Below are 20,519 nucleotides of genomic sequence, written 5' to 3' on the forward strand. Positions count from 1 at the left end.
CACTTGTGGTCCAAATCACGGGGCCAGGCAGCCCAAGGTCTATCAGTATTGTTCGAGGCTGAGGAAAAAAAAAAACCATTGAATGCCTCCGCTTCTTCCTCATCCCTACCAGTCAGCTCACCACCTTCGAGAAGTAGCAGTCCACTCCTACAAACCAAGACATTCCAAGAGCTGCTCGTCACTGCAGTATGATATTCCCAGCTGATGTCTGGGAACCTGAAATCTCCCATCGAGACAAAGGCTACCACTCCAGGAATTTCTCCTAATTGCCTGCAGAGGAACTCACTGGTGCTTACATTCTGGCTGGGTGATCAGTGGTAGACACCCACTACAACCTCCCCTTTGTTTTCCAGCCCCCTAACCTGCAACCAGAGGCTCTCAACCACATCATCACTAATGGTAAGGGCTGTACAATCAAACCTCTCCCTTGTGTGCAGAGTGCGACCTCCAACTCGCCTGCCCTGCCTACTGCTCCTGAACAGCCTGTAGCCCTCCATCCCAGCACTCCAGCCATGGGATGCATTCCACCAAGTGTGAACGCCTTCAGAGTCAGGACGCGCTTGCCTGTGTTCAGAGGGAAATTCATGCCTTTTCATTTGTGCCCACTGGTTCTCGTGCTGTCAGTGGTCACTGCTGAGAAAGGTCTGGCTCCCTCTCATCCAGCATACACACACAGAGGCACCTTGCCCTTAAAATGGAAGCAGAGCAGAAAACTGCAAGAAGAAAGGGAAAAGGGGTCAGGGGAAGCATTCTGTTTCGGTGCTACTTGCTGACCTCAAAATGCCGCCCCGCTGCCTCTGCATCTGAGGAGGCAGCAACCTGCTACCCGCCCGCGTGCCCCAGCAAAGTGTTGCACAGACACTCACAGACAGACGGCTGGTTAAAACAAACTAATTTATTGTCATGTTAGCATCGCAGGATTACAATAACAGGATTACAAGCAGTATCGGGATCCTCAGCTGCAGTGGCATCTCCAGCTGGACCGGCGGACATTCCCCACACGCCGGTGATGCTGAGCTCCACTCGGGCGGTGTCATGTCCGTGCCCAGCTTGCTCAGAGCTGCGGCACGCACTCCCCAGGCAGTCTCTGGGGTGAGCAGATTCTCTGGGCCAGTGTCCACAGTTGTCCCTCGGGTCCCACCGTTGAGAGATGAGAGGAGATCCTCAGGGTCTCAGGTACGGGTGGAAAAGCCTGTGACCACCAGGAGATGGGTGCAGAGCTGCAGACCTCTGAGGTGGGAACTGTCCTGCTGGGTGTGCCTGGCCGTGTGCCTGCAAAGCAGCATCTCGACAGCAGCGTGGCTCTCTGGCCGTGGCGTGCTGCTGGTGAAGCTGGCCTCCCTCCGCCTACTCAAGGCTCAGCCTTGCTGTCCTGCCACACCTCAAAAATCATCTCAGTGCAGATGTCCATCTTGGAGGCGGTTGTCAGCTGGAACCTGCAGGACTTGGAGGAGGGCAGCAGCGTTAGCTGGCAGTGGCTTGACTCAGGCAAAAGCAGCCAGGCTTTTTTTACTACTATTTGGGCCCAGCAGACAATTTTCACCACGTCTAGGCAGGAGTGTGTGCAGAGGGTGTGGAGGAGGGGCGACCTCTGGTCCTCCGGCAGCTGGTCCTCGGGGTGGTGGAGAAAGCACAGTGTGTCTCCCAGCAGCTGCTGCCTCAAGCACACGCACTCCAGCCCCACACGGATGTTGGGCTGCTCTTCTGGCAGCTGCCCTGCGGTGTCCGGCTCCAGGGTGAAAGAGTGCCCGGGGGGTGGCCGCAGGAGCACAGGCAGGCGGTAGGTGATGCTGTTCCCGTGCACACTCCAGGTTTCACGGGCACCCTCCTCCCCAGTGGCTGGGTACAGCTCTGGCATGAAACTCCTCTTGCACAGTATCTGGCAGGCCTTAAGGAGGTCACCCACCAGCTCCTTCAGGGCCTCGCACGTGTCAGACAGGTCCTGCATTGGCGGTGGGGTGGGCACAGCCATAGAGCTGACACCGCTGTGTGCACCATGGAGGTCTTCCTCCTCCCTGTCATCCTCCTTTCTGTCCTGCTCACTGCGGCTGCCAGAGGCAAGCTTCATTTCCCTGACCAGCCAGCAGACACTAGCGAGCAGCACCAGGGCCCCCGCAACAGTCCAAAGCGGCCACTGCTGCAACGTGGGAAGGAACGTGCCCCTGCTCCGGTCAACCTCCTGCATCACCCGAGTCGTCTGCTCATCCAGATACGCCTTACGCTGCCGCATCCGCTCGTCCGTGGCCGTATCTCTGTGGTGAAGGCCCTTCTGCGTGGGCTGCGTGGCCAGTATAGCCAGGATGAGGGTGAATGTCACAGCCATGGCCTAGAGGAGGTGGGAGAAAAGGGGGCTGAGCAGGGCTGGGTGGGAGGGAGCGCGGGGCTGGGGGAGCGGGGCAGGAGCCGGCTGGAGCTGGGGGCCGGTAGGAGAGGGGGTGATGGAGGTGCGAGGGAGCAAGGGCAGGGTTTGTGAGCACTGTACTGGCGGGAGCCGCGGGCTGTCCCCATAGAGTCTCCCGAGGCCCCATCCCTGCCACAGGACAGCGTCCCATGGAGCCACGGGCACGCGTCCCATCCCCAAAGCCGCTCTGGGCACCTGCCCCCAGCGGGAGCCCCCAGCAGCTCTGCCCCAGCCCCGAGGGCGGTACCGTGCCCTGCCCTGAGGGGCTCGCCTCTCGCTCTGGGTTAGAAAGGCCCTGGGCATCTGCCCCGTCCCGCACCCAGCCCGGCCTTCCCCCTGCATGCTGCACTCACCGAGCGCCAAAGGCAAACTGCAGTGGGGCTGCCTGGTGATGTCCCTGAAGACAGCTCCCATTGTGACACATCCTCAGTGATGTCACAGCCACCGGGACCACATCACCCACCCAGCAAGTTCCCCACCGCCCGACTCAATGGGTCCTGGGCATCGCACCAAGAACATAGCAGCCTGGCAGGAGCGAATTCCTGGGGGCTTCTTGACCAAGCGAGCAGATATCCCCCAAAACTGAAATGAAAACTGGGACTGCAGGTTGAGGTGATGGGGACCTGAGGTCCCAAGACGAGGGAAAATAGAATCATAGAACCTTTTAGGTTGGATGAGACTCTTAGTATCATCTGCAGCTAGTGCTTTCCTGCCACAACAATGGTGTAGTAGCTGCTATATCTAGGAGGCCTAAATCATGATGTGCATTCACCCAGGCTCTCTGCAAGTTCAGTCCTATGTATGCACCACATCTTCAGAACCACAGCTTCACATGGTGTTAGGATGAGACACATACTTCAGTTTGCACTTCCAATATTGAGCAGAAATATAGGCATTATGCAGCCCAAACTGCCTAGAGCCAGAGGCAACACAGGACTCAGGCACCTCATAGTATTAGACCTGTTACATGCCTGGCTCCTTAAGTACAGCTCAGCATGACAAGAGATGTTTACGCAAAGAACAACACATTGAGCCCCATGCAAACCCTACCTAACAACCCGCAAGGAATACAGCGACTTCTTGAACCTCTCCTGTTCTTACCTGCAGACTCTGAACAGCCCCTGCATTTGCTCCTTGCAAGACCAGGATGATTCTTGGTGTGCAGGGAAGGGCACTGGGAGATGAAAGTGCCTGTGAAAAATCTTCCAATTTATGATGGGGTTCTAGAAGTATTTCTAGTACTATAATTCAGGAATGAAATTATTAAGTTGCACATTAATTCCTATCTGAGTCACTCACATCCTATTTGGATTCAATGCCAAGTGTTATCAGTTGAGTCTACATGAACTCACTCTGCTCTACATGGAGGTCTGCTGTCCATGTGTTGGCTATGCCCAGCTCTGTCCTTGTCACTTGCCGTCCTCCAGGTGTTCTGCTGAAGGAAACTGTGTGGGCATAGATGTAGCCACAACATTGATGGCAACTGGGACTCCTTCCGTTCAGCGGAGATGTGTATGTGTCTGGCACTGGGACTTCAGTGTGCACTGGCGAGAGACCCAACCCTAACTGCATTTGTATCATAGGGTTGCAGATACTTGGACAGTAAAGTCTTGCAGGAGTAGGCCAAGAAAGTGTGTAAATCCATTAGTTAGCATGGTCGTTGATGGTTTTGTGTGACTTTGCAGAATGCTAGAATACCCAGCTGACAAATTACTCTTGAAATAATAAACTCTATTAAGTAAATTTCACACAAGCATTTTCAGAATACACAGGGAAACTCCAGAAAAATATGTGAAGTAGGCTCATTTCTCAGCTAGATAATCAGTGTTTTAGAACTCTAAAGAATATTTTTCCTTTCTCTTTGCATAATGCTGTTTTCTGTTACAGAAAGAAACTATAGAGCTGACAGTGTGTTATTAGCTCATGTCAATGAATTCATCTCTTTTATCATGGTGAACATCAAAACCCTTGTTATAAATGACATTATTATATGTATATACATATATTTATAGTTGTCTCTCTAACTCCTGTTGCATGATATGTACATAACTTTGATATGCACATTTGCAAAAGACCCTCATCACAGCATAACACAGCTTTGTCTCTGCCTTGCACCTCTGAGCAGCCACTCTATGTTTCAGAATTTGGAGGCGCTAAAGCCAGAAGCACATAAAATAAGGGAAAATATGTGTGTACTACAGTTAAACTTTGGAGAAGTTTATGCTGCAATCATATGTGGGACCTCTAACTGCCAGGACTTCCAGCAACCCCTTTCCTGTTTTCTTCACTTCTGATTTGCTCCAAAATATCTTATTTTCACTCATTTCATACAGATTCTGTAGGCAATTTCTGTACTTGTTGTCTTGCCTTGAAGATTTTTAAAAGCCTGGAGGGAAAGCACATTAACTGGGAGATTTTTCCTGGCTGAGGCCCATAATAGTGAAACAGTACACCCACCCTCACAAGTTTAAAGCTCAGTCTCAAATCCACCAAGCACCCAAAGGGAAAGCACAAGCCAGCATTTAAAGCATGTCAGAACTCCATGTGAATAGCTAAATATAGTGTACAATGTGACAGGTGAGCCTTGCTCGTGTTGCCCAGGCTGAGTCCCTGAGCAGTGGCTGTGTGCCTTATCCAGGACTCCCAAGGACGGGCCTGTCTGCAGAGTCAGGCTCCCAGTTAGCCCCTTTCTTCCTTGTGTTTAAGGCAAGTTAAAAAGAAGGCAAGAAAAAACAGTTTAAGTACTGATTGATAACAGTTTATCCTCCATTAACTCTCCCTTCTTGATAACACACATCTGGCTGTGTGATTTAGTCCCTGCCCTGTGTTCAGAGACAAGAGGTGAAAGTGGTCTCTCCCCCCACAGGTGAATTGTAATATTTAGATTGTAGATGTTCTTTTGCTCAGCTGGGCCCCCGCTCTCAAAATCACCCTTTTGCTCATGGAGGAAGTAACAGAGTCTCAGGTAAATGCTACAACGCTTGTTCTGTCACTGGGTGACATCATGTTGCCATGGCAATGCTTGGCAGCGTTTCATAGAGGATTTCTGCATTTCAGATAATGGAATTTAAGAGAGCTTTAGTCTGAACTTTTTAGGGTCACTTTGAACCAGAAGATCCTGTCCTTTTATCTGCTATAATAAAAGGGGTGGGGGGGGTGGGGGGAACCCAAATCAGAAGCAGGGTAGTAGCAAGCAAGCCAGGGATAGCTCACGTAAAATTGAAAGGAATTGACCTTCAAGGTGTACTAGGTATCCCCTCCACCCAGTTATTTCTTTACTAAGCTTGAGCTGTTCTGGTGTTGGACTTCTCACTTACAGGTACATGCACTAAAGCACACACATCTCTTTGCAAATTAGTAGCTATAATCGGTCATGTAAAATGGTGTTTCAAATTTACATCACTGGCTTTTACCAAGAGGTTTCCTCATCACTAGCTGTCATTCTCAGGAGGATCGGGAAGTACTCTGAAAAATCAATGGCTTCTTTTGAATAATGGGAACATCTGCTTTTGAAAGTGATGTAATTTCATCAGATCAACTTTTTTAATACGTGCTGTTTGTACTCTTAGATGGCTACACATTTACTTAAAGAACAGTTACGACACAAGAAACTAATGAAAGAAAATATCTGAAAAGTCAGGTCAAAGTTTATTAATTTCAACACAAAGTCATGGTATCATGGGAAGTTTGATTACTTCTATAAGGCAATAGTAAATCTGTGTGTTTTCAATACTCAGATACTTCCTACGTCATTGATCACACATGCACATTCTGGTTTTGAGAACAAAGGAAAAAATATGCAGTGTGCTTTTAAGTCCACCAGAAGATAACAGCTTCTTATAGAAATTGCTTTCTTTGGAATTACTTCCTAAATTCTCAAACATTTGTTTCAAAAAAGGCTTCAAGCAGAAAGCTCACAGGAGCATTCTAGATCTATAGATCTGGTCAACATGTAAAAGAAAATACATAATAGTCAATAATAAAGTTAATCACCAGAGTTCTTGCCTTTGGGTAACTGCAAGAAGTATAGCTGCTTCTCATTTTTGCAAAGTCTTTGGAAAACAAGGGATACTTCAACAATAGCCTATTTCCAAAGTTTGCATTGATTTGAGCAAGTATTTGTCAGAGCAATTTGCATGAAATGGCAGTAAATATCTTTTATCTGCTACAAATAAGTATCAAGCAATCATTTTAATGAATAGACACACCCAATGATATACAGACATTAATGTCAATTCTTCAATATTTATTATATAATTGTACATTTCCCCATAAATTCTTGCACTGAAGCATGTGATTCTTCCCAGACTCAGAGCATGCCTTGAACATTACTTCAAAATTGCAAGTAAATGTGGGAAAACTGCAAGGCATTTGCACGTTAACTTATAGTAGTTATAGTTTAAATAACCCCATTAATGTGTGATATTATGAAGTTTATTACATAGAGTCATGATGAGTGTAATGAGTGAGCAAACGGGAGTACTGTAGAATAAATAACACTCTTTTGCTTACAAACATTCCCATAAGTTACAATAATAAAGTGTGTAAGTGACAACCCATGAAGAAGCATGGTTCAGTTGGCTACACTAAACTTGCCTTCCTAGGCAATAAAAGAAGCTACAATAAATTTTTTATGTGTAAAGTTAATTTTTCATTATACTGACTAACACAAATGCAATCAAAATGTCAGCAAAGGTTTTGGTTTGATTTAGCCCATTACTTTAAAAGATGTTACTCATCTCAAAGGTGGTTTTTGACACTCTTAATGTGTTTTTGAAAAATGTTTTATTGTCTACAGCTAAGACATCCTGAAAGTTTCCACCTTCGTAAATCAAGAGAAGGGGGAGAAAGTGGAGTTTTATAGGTTTGTTTTACCATAAACAGACTTAGAGTCAAATGTCACTGAAACCTGCTTTGATTGCTTTCAAAGACTCATCTTTTAGTGGGGAGGGGGGCAACAGTTTGCTCTTGAGCCAGTGCTGTCTTTCTCCAGTGATTTTTCCAAATGAGAAGTCCCATTGAAGGCAGAAAAATTCACCACTGGAACAAGTGAGCAGGATTTGTCCCATAGCAAAAACAAGCTTCCACATTGCATTTGAATGCAATGTACAAGTTTAGGATAACCTTTGTTACTCAGGTTCCACCTGTCACAGCAGGTGGCAGGCAGAAAGCCCAGGCAGAGCCCAGATGCTCCACAGCCACCAGTGACTTCTCAGAAACTGGACTGTGAGCCTCCATCCATACATGGTGCTGCAGGACTTGAGTCTACGTAGTGTTAAGCATATGAATAAAATGGTGAACAGTTAATCCCACACAACTTGTGTTTACATTCTAAAAGATTTCAAGATGAAAATACTGGGATCCAAACAGCTCGAAGTTGGAATTTTTATTACTAAAAAAAAAAATCTAACATTTTAATAAAGAATTATTTACTCCGAAGTGAAATGTCAAGTTATATTCCTCACTTTTCTGATGGATTAATACTTTATCTGGAAAAAAACGGATTTGCAAATATCAAAATGACCTAATTGCTTTTTTTGTTGTTGTTCTTTCAGTGCAGTCAAAATCCTTTGTTTCAGTAAGGTTTTTTGACCTTGGCTCACTTACAGGAAGTGCAGAACTGCTGCAGCCATGGTATCATCTCAGCATTGTACTGTTATATCACATAGGGGATTGCAAGGGAGGGACTAGGAAAGTATTTATTGCCATCTCCTGCTCCCCAGCTGTTGTACAGCCGTACAAATTCTCTGCAGTTTTCTAATGCTGACCAACACCAGATCAATTGAAATTACTTTCAAAAAAGGCTGAAATGTGGTGTCTGTAGCACACCAGCTGCTGTGAGCATAAAGCAGTTGAGTACAATATATTGGAGACACACACATCCTGGATTGTAAACCATGTTCATTACTTGCCTTGTTCCTGGGAAGAATGACTTCCTTACATATGTTGAGTATTATTAAAGAAAAGAGCAAATGGGGGAAAAAAACACAATCTGGCCTAGAAAACCAAGCAATGATGTTCCATCTTTTCAATGACTATACGTTGGTACGATACTGGTCACTGTCAGAGACAAACATGGGATTGCTAAACCGCCCATTTGCTTTAACACTGGCATTCTTTACTTCCATAAATTAGGCATGTAAATCCCAACATAGGATTAGGATGGAATTAATCTCATCTGATTTCAGACATCTAAATGTTAGGAATGAATCTAAGTGGGTTTCTAGGTCTTCTCCATAGTCATCGGACAGAAACAGTCACCTTCAGAGGAACATTCATTCCACCTGTCATAAAAAAAGATCCCAAACTACTTTGGGCTAGATGTCTGGTTTTTAGATTAAAGTCCAGTAAGATGAATTCCACCCTCAGTTACCTGAGGAAACCAGCTAGTCTGGGAGTCATGAGTTTATGAAGTTTCTTCCAGTTGCTTGATACACTTGGTTTTGCAAGTAACAGACAGGAATGAAAATGTATTATCATCCACCACAAATCTGATTGAAAATAACACTGTCCTGCATAAGTGTAGCCTACACTCATCATGTTGCATGAGGGACATGTGGCAATACTACATAACTCAGTGAGTGCTATGAGAATGCTCTCTGTAAAGTTCAAAACCTCTGATCTCTCTGCTGGTGTGTGGTGCCTGGTGAGTAACAGCAGTACAGCTGGAATAGTCTTTTTACAGTTTAGCAAGAGGTGAGGTTTGATTGATAATAGATGGGGCGTTCAGTTCCCTTTGAAACTTATAAATCAGTAAGATAGCTGCAAACTAAAAAAAAAAAACAACAAAAAAACCCCGCAAAAGTCAGGATTAGCAAAGGATTTTTCAAAGACATTCAGAGGTTGGAGGTTTTGTGTTGCTGAAAGTCAGAAGAGGAACTGGGAACTAAATTGTTTTCTTCCCAGCCTCCAAGAAAAAAAATGATCGATCCTAGGCCCATAAGGAGAAAAGGACATGGGTACTTTGGTGGGATAGCCCAAGCTCTGTGCACCATTTAGGTCCTGCTACAGCACTTCAGCATGATTCACTTGCTCAGGGCTTTAACAGGAAAGGCAGAACTTGGGAATTTCACCTTTGTGATTACAAAGATGGAGCCTGCCTATGGCTCTCCATTGCTAAGAGCATGACTCTGCCAGTTAAGGAAGGAAATTATTCCTTCTAACGAAGAAATATTATTCATGGTATTTCAGTGTAACTACATCAATATAACTAATCCAAGAAAATCACCAAAGATTATGAGGAATCTCTCATTTTAAATTAAGTATAGGAAAAAACAGAAATCAAGTCTTGTCAGTGAGCAGCTAAGAAAGAGCTGGTAACAATATCTATTATTAATGTTATCCAGCCCTTGCCCTGAAGAGATCCCACTTTCTGTTGCTTACTCTCTGCTGAACTTCAATTGTTCAAGCTGAAATTTGACATGGCAGGCATCACGCAAAGGGGGTCACAAAGCTCATCTAGGGAAGAAAAGAGACATGCTCTTGCATCTGTAACCACCACTTGCTGTTGTGTAACCCTAGCTGTGACAGAACTAGTGGCTTTCCCCTTATTATCACTCTGGCCACAGAAAGCTTGCATTTCTTGTACAAAGGGACCCCCACTTCAGAAGCAGAACTGGTCCGAACTGAAACTGTCCAGTAGTCAGAACAGTTAACCATTTGCTGGCAGATTTCTTAGACATAGATTTGCTCTTTTAGAAAAGGATTTATTTGCTGTGGCTTTTTAAAAAATATATTCATCATTTTAATTTGAGAGTCGGGAGGATATGTAGGATGATGACGAGTCATTGGAAAGCTTCATATGGAAACCACTGCATGCTGCACTCAAAGCATGCTGGTAGGCATCATCAGATCTGTGCTGTAAGAGCTAAAAAGCTGATTAGGAGAGTCAATACTTGAAACAGGCTCAGGGAGAGGGTTTCATCTCATTTAAATACATCTACAATGCAGATGCCAGCAGCTGAGCAAGTCACCTAGGACTCAATTTATATTCTATGGTCAGAAATAGTCACTTTTAAGTAGTGATTCATTCAACCTATTTTACCTGTCTACTCTAAGAAGAATTGCACTGTGATGTAAGAGTTCCTGTTTCTTTTCAGTAGAATAACCTTAAAGGGGCTAACTCAGATGTGGGCTAACTCTCTGCATAGCAAACATCTGCATTAGTTGGATGAATCTCACAGCCTGCTTTAGTGCTTTACGTAGATCTTTGTGGATGGTGAGTGTAATGCCAACGAGAATACAGCAGGAAGAGAGTTTGCATTCCAGAGTTCACTAGATTGCAAAGACCTAGTGCCGTAAAAAGAAATTCACTCCTACCAAGTGCAGAATGACTACAGTGTGAAGCAAGCAGTAATGTGAGCAGACTTAAGAGCTTCCATCATGAGATGGATAAATATACAAAAGCTAGTGAAATAAAACTACCGTAGTGTCTGAGTTTGGAAAGAACAGTAAGAATTATGAAAACAGTCTTTCCTTCCCCAGCAAGGAGAACTTCTTGAAATTGTAGCCCAACTCTGCAAAAAGACTGGAACACACCTTTCTCATTTTGATGTCATATTCACAATATGGAATTACACTGTTTCTGGGGACATGTGCTGTCTGCAGGACACTCAAGAATTCTCACCAAGAAAATGCAACTATGCTATGTAGACAAGCAAACCTTGCACACCATGTTCAGATAATAAGCCACAGTGGACAGAATATTCATTGATACCAAATAGGGAGGTGAGAACAAGACATCTCTTCTGAAGGTTCAGCTTCTGTGTTAGACAATTAGAGTCAACACTAAAAAGAACCAAGACCCAGATGACACAGCTGAGAGATTCAAGAAGGCATTCCTGATTACATGGTTGAGCCCTCTTGCAATGCACCCTGCCGTTATGTAGGCAGCATTTCTTCTCACCACTCAGAGGTCAGAGACTCTGTACCCCACAAAGTGCAGTTAGCTGCTGGCCTTGGGAGGACACAAAAGAAGTCAAGAAACCAAAAACTCAGACAAGAACTGGACTGGATTACATAGCCTGACATTACATAGCTTGTGAAAGACCTCCTGGTTGTACAGACATCATGGTACAGATATACTCCAACAGAGGTTGTGTGTTAATTTCCTCCAGCCTCAGCAGTTCGTCAGTAAATATGTACACAAAACACTGAACAAAATACAGATATTTTCAGGAAATAGCTCTATGAATAGAGTTTGAGGGAGGAGAATAAATGACAGGAGATGAAAGTTGGTGAATTCATCCAAGAGTCCATTTACTTGCCTATGTCTAGAACCCCAGTTGTCTTCATTTTTTCATGGAGAAATTATTAATTCCATAATGAGATGGTTTAGCTTTATAAGCTTTAGCCTTTATGTTGTTACTTAGCAAGTGGTACAGAAAACATAGTTCAATGCACTAAGAGTACATGGGTCCTGTGAGAAAAATAAGTGGTGATCAAGTAATTAAAAACTATCACACAGGATGTTCTTGTGGGTAGTACCACTAGTATTAACGCTTCCTATCTTTGGAGTGCTTGATATGAGAAGAAAACATTATTTCAATATAATATGTGATATCAAAAAGTTTACTAACATCATGTGTTAGTATGCTAGCAGCCACCTTGATTAACCCACCAGAGATTTAATCAAGAATCTTCTGTATTAAAAGCCTGAGCTGGTACAGGCAGACTTGGCAGTAAGTCATCCAAGAAATCAGTTTGCATCCTCAGAGATCAGACAGAAGATGGGCTGTGGAGTGCAAGGGCCACATTACTATTTTGGCAGTTTTAGACATACCAAAGTATAGAAGAAGAACTGATGTCTTTAGAGTTTCAGTTTAGTAGTGCCCCATCAGGAGTTTAAAAGGGAGGAAATTAATTATGGACTTAATTGTTTTCTTCCTGGCTTGTACAAAACATGAAGTATCTCACATGTGTGTATCTTATACTGTTAAAAAATTGTGCTTTACTATTTTCCTAGATTATATTCTCAGTGAATATCAAGGGAAAATGTTAGGATCCAGAAAAATAAAGATGAAATAGAACAGATTTTACATTGGAAGAGTTATAAACATATACAAAATAAATACATATCTGTTAAGTGAAATAATATAGGAGAAGAGCTCCCAAAAAACAAGAACTGTTGTCACCTGAAGAGTCAGGTATGCCTTGCAGTCACATAATATTTGATGTAATAAATTTTTTTTGGTACGATTTTCAGTGTACTGGAACATTACCCTTTATTAAGACAGGAGTTAGAAAGTTCGTACTACCATTTTCTATCTGTGTCTCATTAATTTTATGTTTAACACTCTTCTTTTATTCTCCCTATACACATAGTATTATGTTTTATATCTTAAACTTTTAGGAAATTGAATCCAGCATCAGTTCAAGAGAATTAAATTTAGATTGCTTGGTTTTAAATGGCTAAAAGATTTAACACTGAAGAAATTTTTAGAAATGCTTGATACTGTTAAGCATTAACTTAAGGACAACCTGGTAGTTAAGGTACAGAACTAGGCATCGGGAGGTTTGGATTCACCACACTGCTCCAGGTTCTTTTTGTGAGCTGATGCAAATATCCATGTTCCTCATCTGTATAATGGGAACATTATTCTTCCTCTGTCTGCATTGCCTGGGAGCCTGCAAGCTGCTCTTCAGACATACATTATTCCCTCATCTGTGAACATTTTGCAAGAGAAAAGCCTTTGAATGTATTCTTTCTGAGGGCAGGAATGATCTTATTATGCTTTTGAACAGCACTGTGCAGCACTGGGATCTGAATCTGCTTGTAGCTCCTTCTGCTACAGAAATACAAACGTTAATAATAATTAGTGATATTAGCACCTTTTAATTGTGTTGCACTTGTAAGCTCCTTCTTACCTCTTTGCTCTGGGTTAGGAAACTCCCCATTGCCTGCTTTAGCTATGGTAAATACCACTGTTGCACAGTATTATTATTGTTGTAGTTGTTAGCAATTTATTCAAAGAACATCTTATGAGTGCAAATAAAGCAAGCAGGTATCTGCACTGAGGAGTTTATAGACTGTGTTAGAGATAGCACAGCAAGACATGAACAACAGAGACGGAGCACTGGAATCTAATGCCTTTCATAAAGACACAGAGCAATGGGCTTTACTTTTCCTTGTTCTTTTCTTCTCATTTACTTTCTTGTTCCTTTCTTGGAGCCCTGGTATGTGTGCAACCATTGCATTCTCCAAACACTGGGCAAAACACGCAGCTAAAGTTTAGGCCGAGATACATAGGAAGTTTTGGGACAAATCCCTGAAGAAGTGCCACCTTTTGAAAACAGATAAGAATCTCTTATCCATCAAACCTGTGATTGCTTACTTCCTCTGTTATGGGCAGCTGCACAGAGAATGGGGATGCCCCTCAGCTCCCAGCAATATCCTACCCCAAGGCGGAATTGGCACCTTGTGAGGTATAGGAATCACTGTTTAACAAAACAGAGGGGCAGTTACTTTAAGTCCTGATACAAAGACTGTTGACATTAGAAATTAGATTCCTACTGGACTTTTGACCAGGTCCCTTTCCTAGCCTATGAAACGTGAAAAAAACATTTGCTCTTTTTCTTTCTGTAGTTTTTTACCATCTCCTGTTAGATCTTGCCTTACCTGGGATGTGCTCCCACATACAGATTTACAGGAAGAAGCAGAGGCATGGAAGAGATCTTGATCTCCTCTGTGCTAACAGCAGCTGGTGCAACATGTCCTGCTGCATCACAAAATAGAGCCACAGTTGTTTTGAGAGGAATGTCTGTCAAAGCAGAAACTATCTGCTAGGAGCAACAGGGTTCATTCCTGACCAAGGCTTTGAAGTGCTCCTGTATATCAACCTACACACAGTAAATAAAACAAGGAAGAGTTGAGATGAGGCTGGAAAATAATGAGAGAACACAGAAGGTCATGGGGTAGAGTCCAGGCCCACAGCACTTTATAGAGAAGTTACGGAGACTCCACAGGAGTCAGAGACATAGGGAGTGAGAAGCCACTGTAAGCTACTTTCATTACAGGACTGTACACTGGAAATGAAAATATCACCCAAGAGTGAAGTGGTAACTTAGTTACCCTACAGGCAACTCCAATTGAAAAAGAATTACAGGTTAAAAAGAAAAGAGAAGAACCCATCACCAGGGCTAATAGTAGCTAGCATGTCTTCAAGGGTAGAAAATGTTAAAGGCTGAACTGGTGCCAAAATCCATGGTGAAGCCAAATCCAGCAGGCAGATTCTGTGTTTTGTCAATAAACTCTGGATCAGGCCTTTAATTTCCCTTTTGTTTGTTGCACCAAGCAAGAATTATTGGAGAGAAAAATGAGTCACTCTTGTAGGAGGCTGCTTGGCCCCCTTTTCCAGGTCGTCTGCTGACAGCATATTGCTCTGTAGGGCATGTTGTATCACTGTGCTTTTCTTATCAAAATGTCAATACTTTCTTATAGCCTTTGAGTGTTCCTAGGAAAGTACATACAGACTGCAGGAAATGAAAGTCATGAGATCCAAAAGGCTGAGACAGGTGTTCCTAGGAAAAGTCCTGAGGTAGAGGCAGGAACCTGAGCAAAAGGACAAACAACTGTTACTTACTTGTTTTTGTATGGCTGCAGTTGTGATTTTGAAAGGCAGGAATAGAAGTTTGATGCCTGGCTCACACTGAGTGTTATGAAATCTGTTGAAGTCAGGAAAAGTAACTAACAAGTCCCACTGTCAGCACAGAAAAATGCAACAGACTTTCCCTTCCACCATCCTTTATTTTGGATTCTTGGCTGAGCTTTGTTTAGTGAGTTCCCTGTCACCATTAAGGGAAGATTTGCAAATTTCCTATTCACATTTCCCCTCCTGTGGGTGAATAGCATTGCTGTAGCATAGGAAAAGAGACGCATCTGCAGCAAAATACTGGTCAGTTTTAGTCCACAAAAAATTTGCCACAATTTCAGTGGGTCTGGCTTTCACGTGCTCCTACTCTGACTCATCTTGGTTCCCATTTTGGGGGTTGGGGGGTATTGGACATTTTGAATTCATAACATCAAAACAGTAGAAGGAAGCACTAAAACTTTTTTTGTTGTTGTTTGGGCTTTTTTTTGTTTGGGCTTCTCCTCTGTCCAAATTTGTCCTCCCACCAGTGTGGCTGAAAGCTGTGCCAAAGACATTGTCCCTACAGTCCTACCACTGTAGTAGGTATAAAGTAGTGCCAACAGCACAATACTGTGCCCCCAACTCTGACCGTCCTTCTTGCATATTGCAAAACCATTAATAATTAAAAAATTTATCAAATGCTTAATTTATTTTAAAATTTCAGCACTTGATTTACTGTCAGGGGATTTAAAAGTGGAAATTATATGTTTGGCAGCAAGATTGTGCCTCAGTGCTAGATCTGGAGAGCCCACCTCCCATCAATGTGCAGTCAGATGCATGTTCCCCAAGGCTCCCCCAAATGGGCTGTTCCTTGGCACAGCCGGACTCTGTAGAAAAAACAACACAACCTCAGGCTCCATTGTGTTCTCCAAAGAAACTCTGTGAGCTGTTTTTTCAAGTAACCAGTGGAGACTGCATTGTAATATACCATCTATAAATGCAGCCTGAATTTGAGGCAAAAATGAATTACACCACATAAATCGATTGTTTACATAAAATGAGCTTTTTAAAGTACCAGCAAAAAATGTAAGGTGCGCAACAGCAACAGACGGTAGTAGCAGCAATAACAAGCTAGTTACTAATAGGCTGGTGTTTCAGTTTCAAGGTAAATTTGCATTCACATAGATGCACTGGGATAGGTTTTATATGAGAAAGTCAATGAAAAGAAAAATCAAAACGGATCATAGACACTCATTCGCTATTCTGCCATATCTGAATTTTATGTGTATGTTTGGTGGGTGATCACTTGGATAGAGACAAATTTATTTTATTTCTCTCCTTGCAGCTTGTTCATTAAAATTCCATTTTACTCTAGCAGCCAGCATTGTGCTGCAACCTGACAACTGTGCAGAGGGAAAGTGCCACAACAGACACATGCCAGCTGTCCCTTCCAATCCAGCAAACTATTGCTTCCCCATGTGGAAATATAGTATTTACCCTTTTCCTGGGGAAATAACATATTCTGCAGCAAGACAATAGAATGCAGCCTGTTCGTACGTGGTTAAAGTGCACACACGGTAAACACAACAGCCTCATTTCCCTCTGCATTGCTTCAGTTTTGCAAAGATGTGTACCAAAAAGATTCCTACTAATGTGTTTTTTTGGCAGCCATAAAACCTGACTCCTGTTACGCTACCTCCCACATAGCTTCTGAGTCCCAGAAAGATGTCTGGCCCCATGCTCATTCCCATAGTGCCCAGAAGATATGTGTCTCCACAGAAAGCTGCCCTGCTGCCTCACACAAGTGCTGGGCATGTCTGTAAATTCTAGGGACATATATCAGAGTCTTATCTCCTGGATTAGGTGCAGAAATTCCTCTGCCACTTTAAAATACTGGCATTACCCCAAAATTCCTGGATGCCTGAAATTAAGCTTCAAGGCCATATCTAAACAAGGGCTTAGGTACCCAAAGTGGACTGCAGGTGGAATTCAGGCGCCTGAGTACAAAATGGTCACAATGCAGTTCCAAAATGATGCTTTTCAGCTATTTTCCAAGCCTACAGATGCCCAAGGTACAGAGATGCTTTACTTTCTTACTCTAAATCTTCCAGGCACCTAAAGCTGGGTTTGCAGTGCCTATGTAGAATTGTCCCAGAGTTGGCACAAGTGGATATGCAAGTACCTAACTCAGGTCTCAGCAGCTCTAACCTTACAATTTAACACTTGAGTAAAACAGTTTATTTTCAATACTGTTGGTGGATTGCAGCACCAAAGCTACTGGGGCACTGGGAAGGAAGCCATGAATGCTGACACTGGGTTCTGATTCCTTTTTCTAAGTAACTAAACTTGAAGTTTCATTTACACTGTCGATAATTCAGTGCTGCAGTTTAAACAAGAATATTTTAATATAGAGCAAAAGTATTTGCTTTTAAAAAATACCTGAATGTCTGCACCTATTGGATTCCAGCACCCTTCAGGCCATATTGCTAAGCTATATCACATTTGAGATGCAAAGGAGAAATGTGCACAGAAATACTCTCTGCAGCAAGTTATGCCTGGTTGGCTTTCACATTGACTTGGTGTTTGCTCATTCAGCATTAGAAAAGCATTTGGGCCCAGGCTTTAATAGGTGAAGGATCAGTACACGAGAAGATTTTGCGTCAGTGTGTGGGCTGTGAATGCAACAAGGAGGTGATAAAATAGACACTGGCAAGAGAAGATAAAGTTAGCAATTATGAAGCCATTTCCAGGAACAGGCTGCCCAGAATAAAATTATTTTGCTTAAAATCAGCAGGTAACAGTTAAAAATGTCTTTCAAAGAGGTCTGCTGTTGTGACAAGATTGGGTTTTCTTCCCCTTTCTTTTAGAGGTGCCAACTAAATGGTCGCAGTTTCCCTTCGCACATATCTTGGGGTTTATGGTTAATATTCTTGCCCCTCTTTTTAGACTAATAGGGTACATGTGGAAAGTTAAGCTGGAGAGCGATGTTGTCTGTTCACCATGCCAGGCCAGACTTGGCAGAACACAGGAGTCTACAGACTTTCCTACACATTCTCACCCTCATACCATGAGCCCAGCATGAGGGATGAGGGGGCAGCTACCTACAATGTAGATCCCTACTGCACACCACCATACATAGGGTGAGGTGACAGCAACATCACCGGGCATTCTGCTTAGTGCCAGTTGTAAAATGAAATCATTAGAAACTGAGCAAAGATCACAGATTTCTTCCCTACGGGCTTCCAGATTCATGACAGATGACAACTCTTTTCAGTTGTTCTTGACTTGATTGGCTTCAAAATGCTTTTCTGAGAAGTGACAACTAAATCCTGTAAACCATGCACTAAGCCATCCAGCTCCCTGCCCTTTGCTTTGTTTAGGAAATACATATGAATCATTTTCATATTGCACAAGTTGGTTTATATCGATCAACAACAGCTATTGAATATGCATTTATACATGCTGAGAGCACCTCAGATGCAGGGGAAATCATGTTATGAGACATAAATCCTTGAATTTCCACTGTAAGAAGACTGATGTGAAAGCTCAGCCTCCTGTAAATACTGTTACCTGTGCAACAACCTCGCCCTCTTTACACATTTCTACTGAGATTTAAAAAGTAGATCTTTTGGAAGCTTTCAGGAGCACTGGACTTTGTAAGATTATCTCACTAAACAAAAATACCTGAAAGCTCTCTGTTCTGTTAAGGATTTCACATTTTTGACTGATAACTCATAAATGTAGCTACCTCATAAAGTAGTCTTTAAATGCTTCCCTCAGCAACCAAGTTCATCCCTCAGCATAGAGGGAGACTGCCAGATAATGTGCATATCCCTGAAACTGGTCTCAGCTAAATATAACTATGGTATGATTGGATAAGTTTTAGAGTTAGTGGGGAAAGTTATGAGCATCTAGTCTCTCGTGTAAAAAGGGCTGCAGCATTTTATCAGTGCTTCCTCCATCTACCATGACAGGGTGTACTTCAGGGTCTAGCCTCAGTTTTGTTCCATCACTGCAGGTAACACAAATAACACAATTTCTATAGGAGTCTCCACAGAGACAGATCCACGACTAAATCCAGATCCTCATCTCTGCACTTAAACATCATCATATATCAAACCTGGACACTGGATCTGGGAGCTTTCACTTCTACAATGAGGCGATTGACAAACCTAGCCTGGAGCTAAGCAGAAGATAAGATTACTAAGGTGCAAGGTTTTAGTCGATGTCAAAGGGCTAGCATAAATAAGCTCTATCCAGTGCACAAGTAAAGGGGTGGGAGGATTTTGCTTCCATGATTTTTTTAAGGAAAAAAATCCTGCAAAACCTATGCTGTGGGGGATAGGAGACCATAGAGCCGATGATATTGATCCAGGAAAAATTGCATAGACACCTGTAAGATCTGTGCATGCTGCCGTTCCTTTAGTAGAGTTGCCATAGTGCGTAGGCACACATGCCATGGCGTAACAGCAACAGTCCAAAGACTTACAAGAATGGTCCAGTGTGTCATTAGAGTACCATGTACTCCAAGAAATGTTTTTGCACACAGAAGTAAGGTATTTTACAGTTATACCAAGTAAACAATGAAGTAGGTTTGAGCGCTGATTTTTTCCTGCATGAACAAGTCCAAAGATATTTCATACAGGCTTATTCTTATTCTAAAAAAAATATACAAAAGAACAAATGGTTCAATCTTTCCTACTAAATACAGCTTGAGGCATATAATTAGCAATCTAGAGAGGATGATTGCAAGTGAACTGGCATGAAAAGTTACACTGTTATCACAGATGAAGTTGTAATATTTCATTATCATTTCATGATGCGTGCATTAATTGATATTTATTCACAGAGGTGCGTTGGAAATAGTAGTGCCTCTTATGATAATTATACCTATTTTTCAATCTGGGTTAGAAAAAAACTGCCTTAAATACTGAGTTATGGGACAGACCTTCAAAGAGCAGCATAACTACTCGTACTTTCAAAAATACTAGTTACGTGCATTTCTTTTATATATTCATGGTTCAAGTAGCTATGCCTATGTACATATGCACAGTGTTTATGTCATGTAATGATATACGTGAGAATAAGAACATACATCTTGGGGGGGGGGGGGGGGAAGTGCTCTTAAATGTTTTTATGAGAAAGAATTAATCTACACACCAGTGAAATACATTCACCCCTCCAGTGAAATGACAAGAGTTCTTTGCCATCTATAAAGGTTGCATAGATCCTAAACAGGATGGAAGAAACATATCTGTTTGTGTGGATTTCTCTCTAAGGATTATGTTACTGGATCCTATAGGTGTAACAATCCTGGTATTTAAATTTTTTAATTCTTAATCACTGGAAGCAAAAGGCAAGTTGAGCTAAGCTGTGAACCTTCTTGTGCTTGTCACCCGCTGTGTGAAGCCCTGATGAGATGGACAAGGGCAAAAAATGGGAGTATTTAGAAAAAAAATTTAGAAAATATTTGAGCAGATTTTGCCCTGTATACTATTAATATTCATTACCATGGTGAAAAGAGTTGCAATTGGTGTTGTGCTTCTTTG

The sequence above is a fragment of the Falco rusticolus genome, chromosome 1, assembly GCF_015220075.1.
Source record: "Falco rusticolus isolate bFalRus1 chromosome 1, bFalRus1.pri, whole genome shotgun sequence".
NCBI lineage: Eukaryota > Metazoa > Chordata > Aves > Falconiformes > Falconidae > Falco > Falco rusticolus.